The sequence below is a fragment of the Lynx rufus genome, unplaced genomic scaffold (assembly GCF_022079265.1).
Source record: "Lynx rufus isolate CCGP_SWC_20201006 ecotype Redwood Valley unplaced genomic scaffold, mLynRuf1.p SCAF_6, whole genome shotgun sequence".
Taxonomy (NCBI): Eukaryota; Metazoa; Chordata; class Mammalia; order Carnivora; family Felidae; genus Lynx; species Lynx rufus.
The window spans coordinates 82,288,611-82,306,884 of record NW_025814878.1 but is presented as its reverse complement, the minus strand read 5'-3'; positions in this window follow the sequence as shown (position 1 = coordinate 82,306,884).

The following is an 18,274-nucleotide window of genomic DNA, read 5'->3' as shown; positions in this document are numbered from 1 at the left end:
CTCATTGCAGTCAGGGAGAATACACATCATGGAGAATCATGGGGTCTCTCAGTAAGACAGTGTCTCAGAGAGAAGATATTACAGGATTTGTGCCTTGGTTAAGTGATTCAGGGAAGGGTCTAAGGAATAAGAGAAGGAGTTTCCTTCTAAACTGGTTCATGTTAGAAAACAAGACAGTTCTGTGATTGGGTATGTCAAATTTTAGTTACAAGAAGGGTACACCCAAATGAGAATGAAATTTATAAAGAAGCAGTCACTTATTTTGTCCAAGAGAGAAAGCATCTGGGAGTAGAACATTGACCTTGTTTTTGTTTTGCCTGTTCTTAGACAAAATTATGAAGTGGCCTTACTTGTCTCATTTCATCATGGTCTCAGGATAAGCTTGAAGTTGTTGATCTCTGAGATGGTTTATGTCTAATGGGAATATAATGTGCCCTACTGTGTCAAGGCCAGCTCTGAATGTCAGGGGCTGCCACTTTTTGTCTTTCTTCTCTATGCATTTATTCAGTCAATAAATATTTATTGAGCACCTACTTAAAATGCAGATAAAGAAGTTAGAATATAGTGGATAAAATATAGCCCACGTTTTCCTGGAGATTATATTCTAATGTGGGCATTTAACTAAGGAAACAAATAAGTATATAACACAAGGTCATGTAATGCTGACTGTCACAGTCAATGCTATGAAGAAACATAAAGCAAGGAGAAAATCCCGAGTGGCAGGGTTCATGGGTTTTTTTAAATTTTTTATTAAAAAAATTTTTTTAGGGGCGCCTGGGTGGCTCAGTTGGTTAAGCGTCCAACTTTGGCCTAGGTCATGATCTCGCGATTTGTGAGTTCAAGCCCCGTGTTGGGCTCTGTGCTTAACCCACTGAGCCACCCAGCCACCTCAGGGGTCCTGTTTTAGATAGCGCGGGCAGAGCAGGCCACTTTTGAAGTGGTCTGATCAAAAGTCTAAACAAAGTGAGGGAATAAACCATGAGATGTCTGAGGAAAAAGAATTCCAAGTAGAAGGAATAGCAATTGAAAGTTCCTGGTGGGGAGGGGTATGTTTGCTATGTTTGAGGAGCAGCTGGGAAGCCAGTGGGGTGGTAAAGGAGTGACAATGGGGTCTGTGGGGAGGGGAAAGTTGGGGAAGGAAGTCAGATCCTGTAGGGCTTTGTAAGCAATGATGAAATATTTGGACTTTAAGTGTGATCATTGGAGGATTTTGAGCAGGGAATAACATGATCTTGCCTATATTTGTAAAGGATCACTCTGGCTGTGGGAGGACAGCAGGCGAGAAGCGTGATATAAGGCAGGAGACCAACTAAAATACAACTTTATTAGTCCAGGTAAGAGATGATGCACTGTTCAATATGACAGCCACATGTTACATGTAACTACTGAGCACCTGAAATGTCCAGGGTCACCTGGGTGGCTCAGTCAGTTGAGCATTGGACTCTTGGTTTCAGTTCAGATCATGATCTCACGGTTCATGGGTTTGAGCCCCAGAAATTCTCTCTCCCTCTCTCTCTCTCTCTGCCCCTCCCCTCACCAAATAAATAAATAAAACTTTAAAAAAATATGGCTAGTTCAGATTGAAGGTGCTATAAGTGTAAAATACACATGGGATTAGGAAGATAGCTGAAAAAACAATGTAATATCTCATACCTTTTGTTTATTACACACTGAAATAATAACATTTTGGATATATTTGGTTAGATAAAGTATATAATTAAAACTGATTTCACTTTATTCTTTTCACCCTTTTTTTAAAATAAATTTTTTATGTGAACTCTACACTCAATGTGGGGTTCAAACTCATGAGCCCAAGACCAAGAGTTGCATGCTGTACCAGCTGAGCCAGCCAGGTGCCCCTCTTTTTATCCTTTTTAATATAACTACTAGAAAATTCAGAATTATTCTTGTGGCTTCCAGTATATTTCTATTAAATAGCACTGGTCTGGAGGCGAGGGTGAAGGTGATGTATTTCCAGGGTGATGTTGGCATTGCTTGCTGATAGATTGGAAGAGGGGTATGAGAGAAAGAAAGGAATCAAGGATGATTCTATGGCTTGAACTTGAGTATCTGGGTTAATGGAGATGCCATTTGCTGAGCTAGGGAACACTGGAGCAGAATCACGTTTGGGGGATAGGAGACTGAGAGTTCAATTTTGGATATGCTAAGTTTAGTGTGTCTATTAGGAATCCACGTGGAGGTATCTAGTTGGCAGTTCAAAGGAAAGGACAGGACTGAGGATATAAATATGGGAGACATAAGCGTTTGGATGCTATTTAGTCTTGGGACTGGATGAGATCACCTTAGAAATAAGAATGGTGGAGAAAAGAAGCAACCCAAGAACCGTGCCTAGGAGCACTAGGGGGAAAAAAAGGAATCTGTTGGGGAAAAAGTCCATGAGAGTGTAATATCTCAGAAGTCAAATGAAGAAAGTGTTTCAAGAATTTGGAAGTGATCGGTTCTATCAAATGCAGCTAAGAGATTCAATTTGTGAAGGACTCAGGATTGACCATTGGATTTTAAAATGTGGATCAGAACATTGTCAGTGCTGTGGTAGAGATGAGTCCTAATATGAATGAGTACATGAGAGATGGGAGTTGGAGAAGAAGACATAGTGATTCAAGTCCATGCTTGGGTTTTGCCACAAAGAGGAACAAAGAAATTAGAGGTAACTGTAGGGCAATGTGGAGTCTAGTAGTGACAGGGATGGGATCTGGTAACAAGTGGAGAGGTTGCCTTAGGTAGGAACCCACATTGTACTTCTATTTCCAACAGAAGGGAAATCAAAGAACACAGCATGGAGGCAGGTGAGTTGAAAACAGTTTGGTGAGGGCATTTGGAAGTTCTCTTCTGATTGATTTAACTTTCTTAGTGAAGTAAGAAACAAGCTATCTTCTGACAAGGGCAGGGAGACTGGTGAAAGACTGAGGAAAGAAGATGTGTAAAATAGTCACCTTGAAGAGTTGGAGAGGGGATATTACTAAAGAAGATTATAGCTCTTGGGTCACTATGACTTTCCCAAACTTTCATAAAATGCAATGATTTCAGTATCCATGTGCATAATTCTTCCAATACTCTGGCCTTGCTCTGGCCTTGTTCCTTGCTCTCCTCTCTTCCAATGATCTTCTCCTCTAGCACTCTATCTTTTCCTCCACTTACTCCCATGATACCCTAGACCTTATCATTTACATGAAAGGGCCACCCTCCCATAATTTCAATTTCAAGCTCTCCACTTTCTGACCACCACTTTCCAACTTTCTAGCTTATTTCCTTTAGTACCCCAATCCCAGCAATCCTCCACTCCATCCCTACCTTTTCACAATCCTTCTTTTATCTATCCTTCACTGCCCTCCTATTCCATCTCCCTCATTTGGCTCAGGTACCTTTGTCAATCATACGCATCCCCTTGACTATTGCTTCCAGTCCCTTGCCCTGAATGTGCCTTGTCACTGCTCAGGAACAGCGCTCTAGCAATTCTCCCCACCTCCACCCCCAGTTCCCTCAAATTGTCTTTCTCTTCTTTTCTTTTATTATACAATACATGCTGTGATTTCTCCCATCTTAAACAACACCATTTTTAAAATCCCACATTTTCCATTAACTACTATGCTTTCTCTCTTTCCTGTATAGAAAAAAAAAAGTTCTTAAAAGAGTTACCTCTATCACTGATTTCACATCGTTCCTTCCATTTTCTCTTAGAACCTGCCTGGCCTAACTTTACCACCACCCCACCAAAACTCTATTTTGCAAAGTCTAGTTATTTATTCTCAGTTCTTATTTTACTCTGTCAGAGATTTCATCTTCTTTCATCCTTTTCTTCACTTGGCTTCCAGGAGATCAGAGTTTTCTGATTTTTTTTTTTTTCTATATCACTGGCTAGCCCTTCTGAATACCAAAATGCTCAGACCTTGGACTTCTCTTTTCTATCTCCATTCACTCCATTCGTCATCTGATTCAGCCTCATGGCATTAAATGCCACACGTATGCTTATGACTCCCAGATCAATATTGTCTTTGGCCAAGATCTGTTTCTGAATTCTAAGCTTGTATATAACTGCCTACACAACATACCCACTTGAGTGTCTAACTGGCATCTCATATCTAGCATATCCCAAACTGACATTTTATCATCTCTGCTAAACTTAAACCACCCTGTCTTCTTCGTCTATGGTTAATGGCAACTCCACTTTTCCAGTTGTTCAGGCCAAAAGCCTTGAAGTGATCCTTGACTTTTCTCTGTCTTGCATCTCATAATCAATGTGTTAGAAAATGTGCCCATTTCTTACCATCTTAGGCCACCCTAGGTCTTCCCTGACTGCTGCTAACTGAGTGGTTTCATATGTCGTTCACTTTTGGTCTGCAACACAGTATTTGCAAAGCCGTAAGTATGTGGAAGAGAATGGTGGATGTAAGAGGATAAGGAGAAGTTTCCTAAGCAAAAGAAAATAAAACCAGGGAAGAATAAAATGACTGCTAGCCATTTTTGAAGGACTACTAGTAGTTCATCATAGCTAAAGCAAAGGATATAAGAGATAGGCCTGGAAAAATACACAGGGGCCAGATTATGAAAGGCCTTCTATTATTTACTAGGCAGTGTGGACCTTATTTTGCAGGCAATGAGGAGTCAATGAAAAGTCTTAAGTAGGAGGGAGCATAAGCTGATTTGTGTTGCAAAGATCACTATTACAGCAAAGGGGAAGAGAAGGTAGACAGAACATAGCTGGGGTAAGGGGTGGAGGGTAGACAGTCAAAAAGAAGAACTTTTGGAATAGCCTAGGAGAAAGATGACAAGGACCTGAAATAAGGTAGGTTTTGTGGAGATTGAGAAAGAGAAGACAAAGCTGAGAAACCTTAAACATATAGAATCTTTTAGATCTGGTATATGATTGAATATGGGGAATGGAGGGAAGCAAACACCATGCCCAGTTTTCTGCCTTGAGTGTATTTGGATGGTGGTGCCATCATCTGAGAGAGGAGACCAGAGCAACAAGTATAGAGGAAAAATGATGAATTTCTGTTGGACCAGGTACTAGGTCCAGGGACATCTCACTGAAAACATTCAGGAAGTTGTAAGTTTTATAGGTCAGGAGCTCTGGAGAGAGGTTTGGGCAGTAGATGTGAATTTAGGAGTTATTTGAACACAGCACTTTGTTCTAGTCTGGGCATTGTGAATTGCTCAGTGATGGTACACTATGGGAGAAGAAAAATAATGTAAGGATAATATTAAGTATGTGCACAGAAAAAGAAGCCCCTGAACATTCAGAATGGTTGGAAGTAGATGAGAAACAAGAGGGGGTGGTGCCTCAGAAATTCAGGGAGAAAAAGAAAAAAAATCAGGGAGGGATTTCAAGAAGGGGAGTTATCATTAAGAAGTAAGATGAGGACTGTCTTAGTCAGTCCAGACTGCTAAAACAAAATACCACAGACTGGGCGTCTTTAACAACTGATTTTTATTTCTTACAGTTCTGGAGGCTGGGAAGTCCAAGATCAAGGTGCTGGCTGATTCCGTTCCTGATGAGGATGCTTTTACTTACTTGCTGTCTTCTTGCTGTGTTCTTATATTTGAGGTGGGTTGGGGGAGAGTGAGAGAGAGAGGGTGAATGAGTGAGCTCTGGTCTCTCCTCTGCTTCTCATAAGAACACTAGTCCTATCATAGAGGACCCAACCTCATGACCTCATCTTAACCTAATTACCTCCCAAAGGCCCCACCTCTAAAAAACATCACATTGAGGGGTAGGGCTTAAACATATGAATTTGGGGGAGACACAAACATTAAGTCCATAACAAGAATTAAAGGAGTCCCTTAGAGCCAATACTATACTGTCTTAATGATTACAGTTTTGTAGTAGAGGCTAAAGTTTGGGATTGTGATGCCTCCCACTTTGGTTTTCATTTTCAATATTACTTTGGCTATTCAGGGTCTTTTGTGGCTCCATACAAATTTTAGGATTGTTTGTTTAGCTTTGAGAAGAATGCTGGTGCAATTTTCATAGTGATTGCATTGAATATGTAGGTTGCTTTGGGTAGTATTGACATTTTAACAATATTTATTCTTCCAATCCATGAGCATGGAATGTTTTTCCATATCTTTGTGTCTTCTTCAATTTCCTTCATAAGTTTTCTATAGTTTTCAGCATACAGATCTCTTATATGTTTGGTTAGGTTTCCTCCTAGGTATTTTATGATTCTTGCATGTCTGGCCTGGTGGAGGACAAATATCAGGAGGCCTGTGTGGCCGGAATGGAGCACATGTTGGGCACAGCAGCTTGTGAGGAGTTCAGAGAAGTAACAAAATTTGTACAGCAACAAAAGGAGAAATGGTGGTGGCAGAGACCAGCCTGACAACAGTAGAGATACTGACAATTGGCCAGAATCTGGACATATTTTTAAAGTACACTGATTGTTGATGGGACTGATGTACGAGGAGTGTGTGAAGATGGGAGGTGGGAAAGAAAGAGAAGATCAGGAATGACTCCAAAGTTTTTGGCTTGAGGAACCAGAAGCATGAAGTTGCCACCAATGGACAGGAGAAAAACTGCAGGAAGGGAAGGGGTGTGTTAATGGGTATGTGGGTGGAGATCAGGGATCTGGCTTTGGACATGTCCACTTTGGGGACTCTACTAAACAATCCCACAGTGAAGCTGAGTAAACAACTAGATATGTGAGTCTGGGCACTGGGATGAAGATCTACATTTGGGAGTTTTCAGCATATAGATGGTATTTGAAGCCACAAAGCTAGCTTAAACCATCAAGGGAGTAAGTGTGGCCAGAGAAGAGAGGATGGCCAAGAACTAAGCCTTCTAACGTAAAGAAGTCAGAGAAAAAGGAGAAACCAGTTAAAGGATTCAGAAGGATAAAAACAAGGACTATCTGGTGTCCTACAGGTGAGGAAAGTACATCAAGGAAAAGCATGATTACCTGTGCCAGGTGGTGCTGCTGGATCAATAAAACGACTGGATTTACTTGTCATTTGCAATGACATGGTTGGAGCTAGAAAGTATTACGCTAAGCAAAATAAGTCAGTCAGGGAAAGACAAATACCACATGATTTCACCCAAATGTGGAATTTAAGATATAAAACAAAAGAGCAAAGGGAAAAAGAGAGATAGAGAGAGAGAGAGAGAGAGAGAGGAAAACCAAGGAACAGACTCTTAACTATAGAGAACAAGTTGATGGTTACAAGAGGGGAGGTAAGTGTGGGGATGGGTGAAATAGGTGATGAGGAGTAAGAGTGCACTTCTGATGGACATTGAGTAATGTATGGAATTGTTGAATCACTATGTTGTACACCTGAAACTAATATAACACTGTATGTTAACTAACTGGAATTTAAGTAAAAACTGAAAAAATTTAAAAAACATTAAGGAGTCCCTTAGAGAGGTGCCTGGGTGGCTCAGTCAATTGAGCGTCGATCCCAGGGTCATAGGATTGAGCCCCACCCACGTCAGGTGCTGCACTGAGCATGGAGCCTGCTTGGGATTTATTCTCTCTCTCTCTCTCTCTCTCTCTCTCTCTCTCTCTCTCTCCCTCTGCCCCCTATTCGTGTGCTCTCTCTCTCTCTCTCTAAAATAAAAAATAATTAAACTAAACTAAACTAAACTAAACTAAACTAAACTAAACTAAATTAAAAAGGAGTCCCTTAGATTTGACAGTCAAGAAGCACTTGCTGGCCTTCATCAGAACAAAAGTTGGTGAAGCTGTGAGTGTAGAAGTCTGAGAGCAGATAAAGGGAAAAGTCTGAAAGCCAAGACAATGATCTCATTCTAATTTCCCAGTAACTGACTTCAAAGGGAAGGAGAAAAAGAGGAATGTTTTTGGAGAGGGGTGCAGAACTGTTTTAACATGGAGAGATTTGAGCATGCTCAGTAAAGAATAATTTGATACTTTTAAAATAGTGCAGAGAAAGGAGATGACAAATGGAGCAAAGTCATTCAGGGAATGGAAGAGGATTGCACCAAGAGAAAGAAGAGTTGGACAGGAAGCAAGACTTCTGCTGGGATTACAGAAGAGGAAGTAAGTTTGGGGGCAGATAAAGTAACATGCAAATGTTAGCAGGGTCAGCTTCCTGGGTGTGTGACCTGAGCAGTTGCCTAGAGCTCACTCTCAGAAGGAACCCTGTTCTTCATTTAATCTCTGCCTTGAGCACTTTGAAATTCTTAATAGTGTTCTCTTTGAACTTGTATGTCATATGTGAAATTCAGTGGTACAAAGAAGCATGAGAAGATCTGCCTGGCGACCGTGTGCACACACTCAAGTTTAAGCCCACAGATGTGGGAGGCAGCAGGCAAGTCACAGGCATACCTGACACAGACCTGGAGAACTACTGAAGGGTGTCTGGGGCTGAGAACTGGGTCCAAATTCGGTGGTGATTGTGGCAGTAGCAGCAGAAGCAACTGTAGCCCAGGAAAAGAGGAGGGCATGGAGGCAGCATCCGTGCCTGCAGTAGGAAGCAGGCTTGCATCTGTCCCAGGACCCCAGCTCCACAGCATCTACACAAATATGAACTTTTTACATGAGCAGTGGGACAGGAGCTGTTGGTGTGCAGGCAGCAAACTTGGTAAAATTATGTCAATTCAAAATGGAAGTTTACACATGGGCATTGCAATCATGCATGTCAGAGAGTTATTAGACTATTTCAGAGTTCAGAAATCCTGGTATTGAAAACTACTCAACACAGTCAAGCAAAGGCCTGTTAAATTGCCATTGTATAAATTTACATTTATAATTAAATTCAGACTTGACAGGAAACTGATTTGTATGAAGAGTTAAATCTTTTTAGAAAAGTTGTTTAGAACATCATGTAGCTGTACTAAAATTTATACTTCAGAATAATTTATCGGAAATTTATCTCAAATGTTGTCATAGCCTATAAAACACTCTTAAGAGCTCCAATAATAGTTGCTTCAGCAGAAAGATCCTTCTCAAAATTAAAAATTATCAAAAATTATTTTCAATCTTGCATTTGAAAAGAGCTACTGATGTTGCTTCCAGTTAATATCAATTGAAAATGAAGTTGTTAAAAGTAAAAAGTGTGCCAACCTAATAAATGAACTTGAAGAAAAGTGAGCCAGAATAGTCTTGTGATTAGGATGTCATGTTAATAAAATACTGTTATTTATTGTATTATATAAAAGTATGAAACCAAAAGTTTTTTTTTTCAATTTGAAAGTTTATGTTTTATTCATATATCACTATGGATAAAGCTTTATATTTTAGTACCCATAACTGCACTTTTTTCTTTTTTCTTGCTTTTTAAAATAAGGGGCCCCAGGGCACCTGGGTGGCTCATTCTGTTACGCATCTGACTTCAGCTCAGGTCATGAGCTCACGGTTCACGAGTTCGAGCCCTGCATTGGGCTGTCTGCCATCAGTATGGAGCCCACTTTGGATCCTGTTTTCCCTTCTCTCTCTGACACTCCCTGGCTTGTGTGCTCCCTCTTTCTGTCTCAAAAGTACATAAACATTAAAAAAATAAAATAAAATAAGGGGCTCTGTTTTTCACTTGGCATTAAGCTCTGCAAAACATGTAGCTGAACCTGGGTGTAAGGATGGGATGTTGAGGAAGCCTAGGCCTGATATACTCAGTTTCCTTTTTTTTTTTTTTTTTTCCTTCTAGAAAGTTGGAGGCAAGAAAATGAAAACTGTAGGGAATAGGAAGTTGCGTTCTGAGGTTGCCTTCAAGGAAGAGTTTTAAAGATCTAAAATGTGGGGTGCCTGGATAGCTCAGTCAGTTGAGCATTAAGCTCTTAATTTCAGCTCAGGTCATAATCTCACAGTTTGTGAGTTCAAGCTCTGCATCAGGCTCTGCGCTGACATTGTGGAGCCTGCTTGGGATTCTCTCTCTCTCCCTCACTGTTTTCCTCTCCCCCACTCTCTCTCTCTCTCAAAAAATAAATAGATAAATAAATAAATAAATAAATAAACAAACATTAAAGAATATAAAGATTTAAGATGTAATGGGGGAATCAGTAAGGGAATATAGCATATTATCTGGGGGTTTTAAAATACTTTCAACATAATAACTTCTATAAGCTTTTGAAAATTACTACATCTATAATATGCATTTTATGACAAATCATAAAGAAAATTACGTTGGTGGATTATCCTATTTCTGCCAAAACATTTGTTAGGTTTAATATCATGTTGTGAAGAAAAGTCAAATACAGTTAGCCTGACTTGATATGAAATAAATGGTGTGCTAAGGTCTCAACTGCTATAGATGATAGAGAATGAATGTAAAAATGTCATATAAACTGTAAAGCATTATAAGTACTATAGTTGTTAAATTTAGTTCTAGTAAATGATCTATAAAATGTGAATTTTTAAAAATGTGGTTTTGTTTATAAAAGTATAATTTTCCATATTAGAAAACTGGCATATGGCCTCTGTGGAAAATGTGAAAACTTTGTTATATGGAGAAAAAAATTACGGGTCCTTCTTTCAAAGTCTATTACTGTTATCATTTTGATATGTTTTTTTTCCAGATTTTTTTCTCAGCAATAATTAGAATCTAAGTGTGATCATATAGTTACATGTTATATAAATTTTTCATAAAAATTGTTTTGATATTTGCATGATTGTCCATTATGTGGCTCTGTCATATGTGACTTATCCATTTACTTATTGTTGGACATTTAGGTAGTTTCCAATGTTTTTGTAATTTTATATAACTACATGAAGATTCTTCACTGAACTCCTTTCCAGTTAAAATATTTCTAAAATTAAATGAACATCTTCCATTTCTCTGCCTGTGCCCCCCCCCTTCTTAACAAACACAAGTATGTGAGTCACTGATGTATTTGAATCTTGTTACTAAGGCCATTGTGCATTAAGAAAGTATCCTTAGAAGGTGAAAAAACACTAAGCTTAACCCCATAGGAAATTACCTTTATGAATTTATTCTCTGTTTTATGGCCACACAATAGCAATGCCTGAGAATTTCTTAGCAGGGAGGAAAGGCAAAAATTCAGATATTGTGTGATAGTTGGGTTAATCATTGCAGAAGAGAACACAGGCTGGAAACAGGATGAGGATCCCTGCCAGGTATAATTAGCTGTTTTCTATCACCTCTAAACTATTTAAATGGAAATGGGTCATTTGGAATCACATTTAGATTTTCTCCAAAATGACTATTCTAACTAGGAATATTTCACTTGTCCTCTGTTCAGTTCAGTCTGTTTATTTTGTGGTCAGGAGACTTGAAGGAGTTAAAGCACTTTGCAAATGCCTTCTTGTGTTTGGGATTATTTTCCTCCCCCAACAGGATCTGGCTTATTAGAGCCTCAGATATGTCTAAAGAAAATTCTATGTTAGATGCATCACTGAAATTCTTGCTGTCTCACTAGGAGCCCACATGAAAATGGCATGGTGGAGTAAACTTATTTTTGTCTCTTCTCATGAGTTTTCCACAAAACAGCTGGCCTTTTCTAAAAGGAGGCTGACAAACAATTTACGAGGTTTGAGAAGGGACTAATTAGTATTGTAGGTTGATTAGGGATCACATCTATTTTTATTTAAAAAGTCACACACAGAGAAGCATTTGTTAGGTGGCTTGCTATAAAATTACTTTTCACTAACCACAGCGTTACTGTGTGGCTATTGCATTGGAACAAAGCCCATGATTCTTGATCACTGTTTGAAATTGGGTTTATTCGTAATCGGTGTCCCTCAGCTACATGATTTTACACAGCTTTACAGGTTGAAGCAAAAGGTAGCAGGAACCCTGACTTCGGTCTTAATTAATTTTTCAAAGTAGAGACTAGGACTAATGTGCCTTTGCAGGCCTTTCCCATGGGGGTGAACAGAGATGACCGGTACAACACAAGAGTCCTGCATTTCAGAGAACAGTGACCAAAAGGGGCCCCTCCCCACCACCCTGTCCCATCCTGACCTCTGAAGAGGAGGCTCTTTCAATGCCAGGCCAACACTGGGCCAATCCGTACCTCACAAAACATGCATAATGAATAACACAAAAGAACGCCAAGAGATGGCCTTTTTAGGGTTGAACTCTCTAACTTTAAATCTCATTACTATGCTTCTCTCACTGTCCTCCAACTAGATTAAGTCTTCTGGTTAGTCTGAATTAACTTGGAATTCCTAAAGAATCAGGATCTCTCTTTTCTCTTTACATTTGTCAAACCTCAGACTCAGGCTACTTTTCCCTACACCACTCTCCTTTCTCTGGCTCTTTTCACCGCCCCCCCCCCCCACGCCTCACCCCCCCAATGCGGTTTTGGTTTGGATATCAGCTTCCCTGACCACACCTCGCCTCACTAGAACCCAACAAACAAGCAAACAAACAAACATAAGACCACAAATATAATAGCAGCAATGACAAATTTAGAGACTGTTGACTGTTTTCCCACAGCATTCTGCTCCTAAGCTTTAAATGATTCCTATACTTTGTTAGAATCACCTATTTACTGGGGGGTGTCTCCTCTGTTAACTGGTAGCATTCTTATTTGTTTATTTATTTATTTACTTATTTAAATTCAAGTTAGTTAAAATAAGTATAGTATTGGTTTGAGGAGTAGAACCAAGTGATTCATCACTTCCATATAACACCTAGTGCTCATCTCAACAAGTGCCCTCCTTAACGCCCATCACCCATTTTGCCCATCCCCCCACCCAACACTACCAGCAACCCTCAGTTTGTTCTCTGTATTTAAGAGTCTCTTATGGTTTGCCTCTCTCTCTGTCTTTATCTTATTTTCATTCCCTTCCCCTATGTTCATCTGTTTTGTCTCTTAAATTCCACATATGAGTGAAATCATATGGTATTTGTCTTTCTGTGACTGACTTGTTTCGCTTAGTGTAATATACTCTAGCGCCATCCATGTTGTTGCAAATGGCAACATTTCATTAGTTTTGATTGCTGAGTAATATTCCATACATGTATACATATCACATCTTCTTTATCCATTCTTCAATCAAAGGACATTTGGGCTCTTCCCAAAATTTGGCAATTGTCGATAGCAGTACTATAAACATTGGGGTGCATGTGCCTCTTCAAATCAGCATTTTTGTATCCTTTGGATAAATACCTAGTAGTGCAATTGCTGGGTCATAGGGTAGCTCTATTTTTAATTTTTTGAGGAATGTACATACTGTTCTCCAGAGTGGCTCTACCAGTTTGCTATCCCACCAACAGTGCAAAAGCATTACCCTTTCTCTGCATGCTTGCCAACATCTGTTTCTTCCTGAGTTGTTAATTTTAGCCATTCTGACAGTGTGAGGTGGTATCTCATTGTGGTTTTGACTTGTATTTCCCTGTGATGAGTGATGTGAGCATCTTTTCATGTGTTTATTAGCCATCTGGATGTGTTCTTTGGAAAAGTGTCTGTTCATGTCTTTTGCCCATTTCTTCACTGGATTATTTGAGTTTTGGGTGTTGAGTTTGATAAGTTCTTTATAGATTTTGGACACTAACCCATTATCCTATATCCATTTGCAAATATCTTCTCCCATTCCATTGGTTGCCTTTTAGTTTTGTTGATTGTTTCTTTTGCTGTTCAGAAGATTTTTATCTTGATAAGGTCCCAATAGTTCATTCTGGCTTTTGTTTCCCTTGCCTCCGAAGACATGTCTAGTAAGAAGTTGCTGCAGCCAAGGTCAAAGAGGTTGTTGCCTGTGTTCTCCTGTAGGATTTTTATGGTTTCCTGTCTCATATTTAGGTCTTTCATCCACTTTGAGTTTATTTTTGTGTATGGTGTAAGCAAGTGGTCCAGGTTCATTCTTCTGCATGTCACCCTCCATTTTTTCCATCACCATTTGCTGAAGAGACTGTCTTTTTTCCATTGGATAGTCTTTCCTGCTTTGTCAAAGATTAGTTGGCCCTACACTTATGGGTCCATTTCTGGGTTCTCTATTCTGTTCCATAGATCTATGTGTCTGTTTTTGTGCCAGTACCATACTGTCTTGATGATAACAGCTTGGTAACACAGCTTGAATCTGGAACTGTGATACCTCCAGCTTTGGTTTTCTTTTCCTACATTACTTTGGTTATTCAGGGTTTTTTCTGATTCCATACAAATTTTAGAATTGTTTTTTCTAGCTCTTTGAAGAATGGTGTTTGTTTGTTTGTTTATCTGTTTTTTTGTTTTTTGTTTTTGACAGGGATTGCATTGAATGAGTAGATTGCTTTGGATAGTATAAACATTTTAACAATATTTGTTCTTCCAATCCATAAGCATGGGATGTTTTTTCATTTCTTTGTGTAGTCTTCAATTTCTTTCATAAGCTTTCTGTAGTTTTCAGCATACAGATATTTTACCATGTTTGTTAGGTTTATTCCTAGGTATCTTATGGGTTTTGGTGCAATTGTAAATGTGATCAATTTCTTGATTTCTTCTTCTGTTGCTTCATTATTGGTGTATAGAAATTCAAGTGATTTCTGTACATTGATTCTGTATCTTGCAATTTTGCTAAATTCATGGGTCAGTTCTAGAAGTTTTTTGGTGGAGTCTCTCACATTTTGCACATAGTGTGTCATGTCCTCTGCAAAGAGTGAGAGTTTGACTTCTTCCTTGCTGATTTGGATGCCTTTTATTTCTTTTTGTTGTCTGATTGCTGAGGCTAGGACTTCCATTACTATGTTGAACAATAGTGGTAAAAGTGGACATCCCTGCCGTGTTCCTGACTTTAGGCGGAAAGCTCTCAGGTTTTTCCCATTAAGGCTGATATTAGCTATGGGTCTTTCATATATGGCTTTTATGATCTTGAGGTATGTTCTTTCTAGCCCTATCTTTGTTTTTATCAAGAAAGGATGTTGTATATTGTCAAATGTTTTTTCTGCATCTAATGAAGGGATCATGTGGTTCTTATCCTTTCTTTCGTTAATGTGATGTATCATGTTGATTGATTTGCAAATATTGAACCAGCCATGCAGCCCAGGAATAAATCTGATTGATCATGGTGAATTATTCTTTCAGTGTATTGTTGGATTAAATTTGCTAGTATCTTCTTGAGAATTTTACATCCATGTTCTTCAGGAAAATTGGTCTGTAATTCTCTTTTATACTGGGGTCTTTGTCTGGTTTTGGAATCAGTGTAATTCTGGCTTCATAGAATGAATTTGGAAGTTTTCCTTCCATTTCTATTTTTTGGAAAATCTTCAATAGAATAGGTATTAACTCTTCCTTAAATGTTTGGCAGAATTCCTTTGGGAAGCCATCTGGCCCTGGAGATTTTTGATTACTTATTCAATTTCTTAACTGATTATGGGCCTGTTCAAGTTTTCTGTTTCTTCCTGTTTCAGTTTTGGTATTTTATATGTTTCTAGGGATTTATCCATTTCTTCCAGATTGCCCAATTTGTTGGCATATAATTGCTGATAATATTCTCTTATTATTATTTGTATTTCTTTGCTGTTGGTTGTGATCTCTCCTCTTTCATTCCTGATTTTATTTATTTAGGTCCTTTATTTTTTCCTTTTGCTAAATCTGGTTAGGGGGTTATCAATTTCATTAATTCTTTCAAAGAACCAGCTACTGGTTTCATTGATCTGTTCTACTGTTTTTTTGGTTTTGATAGCGTTGATTTCTGCTCTAATCTTTATTATTTCCTGTCTTCTGCTGCTTTGGGCTTTATTTGCTGTTCTTTTTTCCAGCTCCTTTATTTTATTTATTTATTTTTTAAATTTTTTTAATGTTTATTTATTTTAAGAGAGATAAAGAGAGACTGAGTGCAAGCAAGGGAGGGGCAGAGAGAGGGGGAGACACAGAATCCAAAGCAGGCTCCAGGCTCCAAGCTGTCAGCACAGAGCCCGATGCGGGGCTCGAACTCACGAACCCATAAGATTATGACCTGAGCTGAAGTCGGATGCTCAACCGACCGAGCCACCCAGGCGCCCCTTTCCAGCTCCTTTAGATTTAAAGTTAGGATGTGTATTTGAGACATTTCTTCCTTTGTTAGGAAGGCCTGCGTTGCTATATTCTTCTCTCTTATGACCACTGTTGCTGTATCCCAAAGGTTTTAGATTGTCATATTTTCATTTTCATTGGGTTTCCATGTACTTTTTAATTTCCTCTTTAATTTCTTACTTAACTCATACATTCTTTAGTAAAGATGTTCTTTAATCTCCAAGTATTTGTGGTTTTTCCAAGTTTTTTCTTGTGGTTGATTTCAAGTTTCATTGCATTGTGGTCTGAAAATATGTATGGTACAATATTGATCTCTTTGTACTTGTTGAGGCCTGATACATGACCCAGTATGTGATCTATTCTGGAGAATGTTCCATGTGCACTGGAGAAGAATGTGTATTCTGTCGCTTTAGTATGAAATGTTCTGAGTATATCTGTTCGGCCCATCTGGTCCAGTGTGTCATTCAAAGCCATTGTTTCCTTGTTGATTTTCTGCTTAGATGACCTGTCCATTGTTGTAAGTGAGGTGTTAAAGTCCCCTACTATTATTGTATTATTATCAGGGTCTTTCTTTGTGTTTGTGATTGAGTTTTATATTTGGATTCTCTCAAGCTGGGGGCATAAATATTTACAATTCTTAGGTCGTTGGTGGATAGACTGATTACTTATGATATAATACCCTTCTTCATCTCTTGTTACAGTCTTTGTTTTAAAATCTATATTGTCCGATATAAATATGGCTACTCCAGGCTTCTCTTGATGTCCATTAGAATGATAGATGGTTCTCCATCCCTTTACTTTCAATCTGGAAGTGAGTTTGAGTCTAAAATGAGTCTCTTTTAGGCACATAGAGATGGGTCTTGTTTTTATTTTTGTTTTTGTTTTTAATCCATTCTGATACCCTATATCTTTTTATTGGAGCATTTAGTCCATGATTGAAAGATATTTAGAGTGATTATTGAAAGATATGAATTTAGTTCCATTGTGCTGCCTGTAGAGTTGGTGTTTCTGGTGATGTTCTCTGATCCTTTCTAGTCTTTGTTGCTTTTGGTCTTTTTTGTTTTGTATTGTTTTCAATCTACTCAAAGAGTTCCCCTTAAAATTTCTTGCAAGTCTAGTTTAGTGGCCACTAACTCTGTTAGTTTTTGTTTATCTGGGAAACTCTTTATTTCCCTTTCTATTCTGAATGACAGCCTTGCTGGATAAAGAATTCTTGGCTACATATTTTTTCGATTCAGCACATTGAATATATCTTGACGCTTCTTTCTGGCCTGCCAAATTTCCTCAGACAGATCTGCTACAAACCTGATCTATCTTCCCTTGTAGGTTAAGGATGTTTTTCCGTTGCTGCTTTCATGATTTCTTTCCTTGTCTGTCTATTTTGTGAATTTAACTATGATATGCCTTGGTGATGGTTGGTTTTTGTTGAATCTAATGAGAGTTCTCTGTGCTTCTTGGATTTTGATGTCTGTGTCCTTCCTCAGATTAGGAAAGTTTTCAGCTATAATTTGCTCACATAAACCTTCCACCCCTTTTTTCTCTCTTCATCTTCTGGGACTCCTTTATATGAATGTTATTCCTCTTTAATAAGTTGCTGAGTTCTCTAAGTCTTGTATCATGATCCTTTGCCTTTGTTTCCCTCCTTTTTTTCTGCTGCATTATTTTCCATAATTTTATCTTCTATCTCACTGATTTGCTGCTCTGCTTCCTCCATCCTTGCCATTATAGAGATTGCATCTCATTTATAGCATTTCTAATTTTGGCCTGACTAGATTTTAGTTCTTTTATGTCTGCAGAAAGGAATTCTCTGGTGTCTTCTATGCTTTTTTTCAACCCCAGCAGTCATACTTACCATTGTGGTTTTAATTTTTTTTTTTTTAACATTTATTCCTTTTTTGAGAGACAGAGAGAGACAGTGTGAGTGGAGGAAGGACAGAGAGAGGGAGATACAGAATCCAAAGAAGGCTTCCAGGCTCCTAGCTGTCAGCATAGAGCCTGATGTAGGGCTTGAACTCACGAACCGTGAGATCATGACCTGAGCCAAAGTTGGATGCTTAACTAACTGAGTCACTCAGGCGCCCCTATAATCGTGGTTTTAAATTCTAGTTCAAACATCTTACTTCTATCTATGTCAATTAAATCTCTGGCCATCATTTTGAAGATGCAGATTTCTAAATGAAGCCAGGTTCTCCCAATGGAAATGGCCAGTGAGGCACTGGAGATATAGACTTGAAGCTGATGTGAGAGATCTGAAGTCCATTGGGTGTCTCCTCCTAGGGGCCTGACATGGCTGCTGAATCCCAGGGTCTTGGCAGTCTGGGTTCAGTGAACCTGCCTGGGGAGGAAAATAGGCAGATAACCTGAGAGGCAAAGGACAAAAGGAAAGTGTTGCTTCAGAACCTCTAGGCCAAGGAG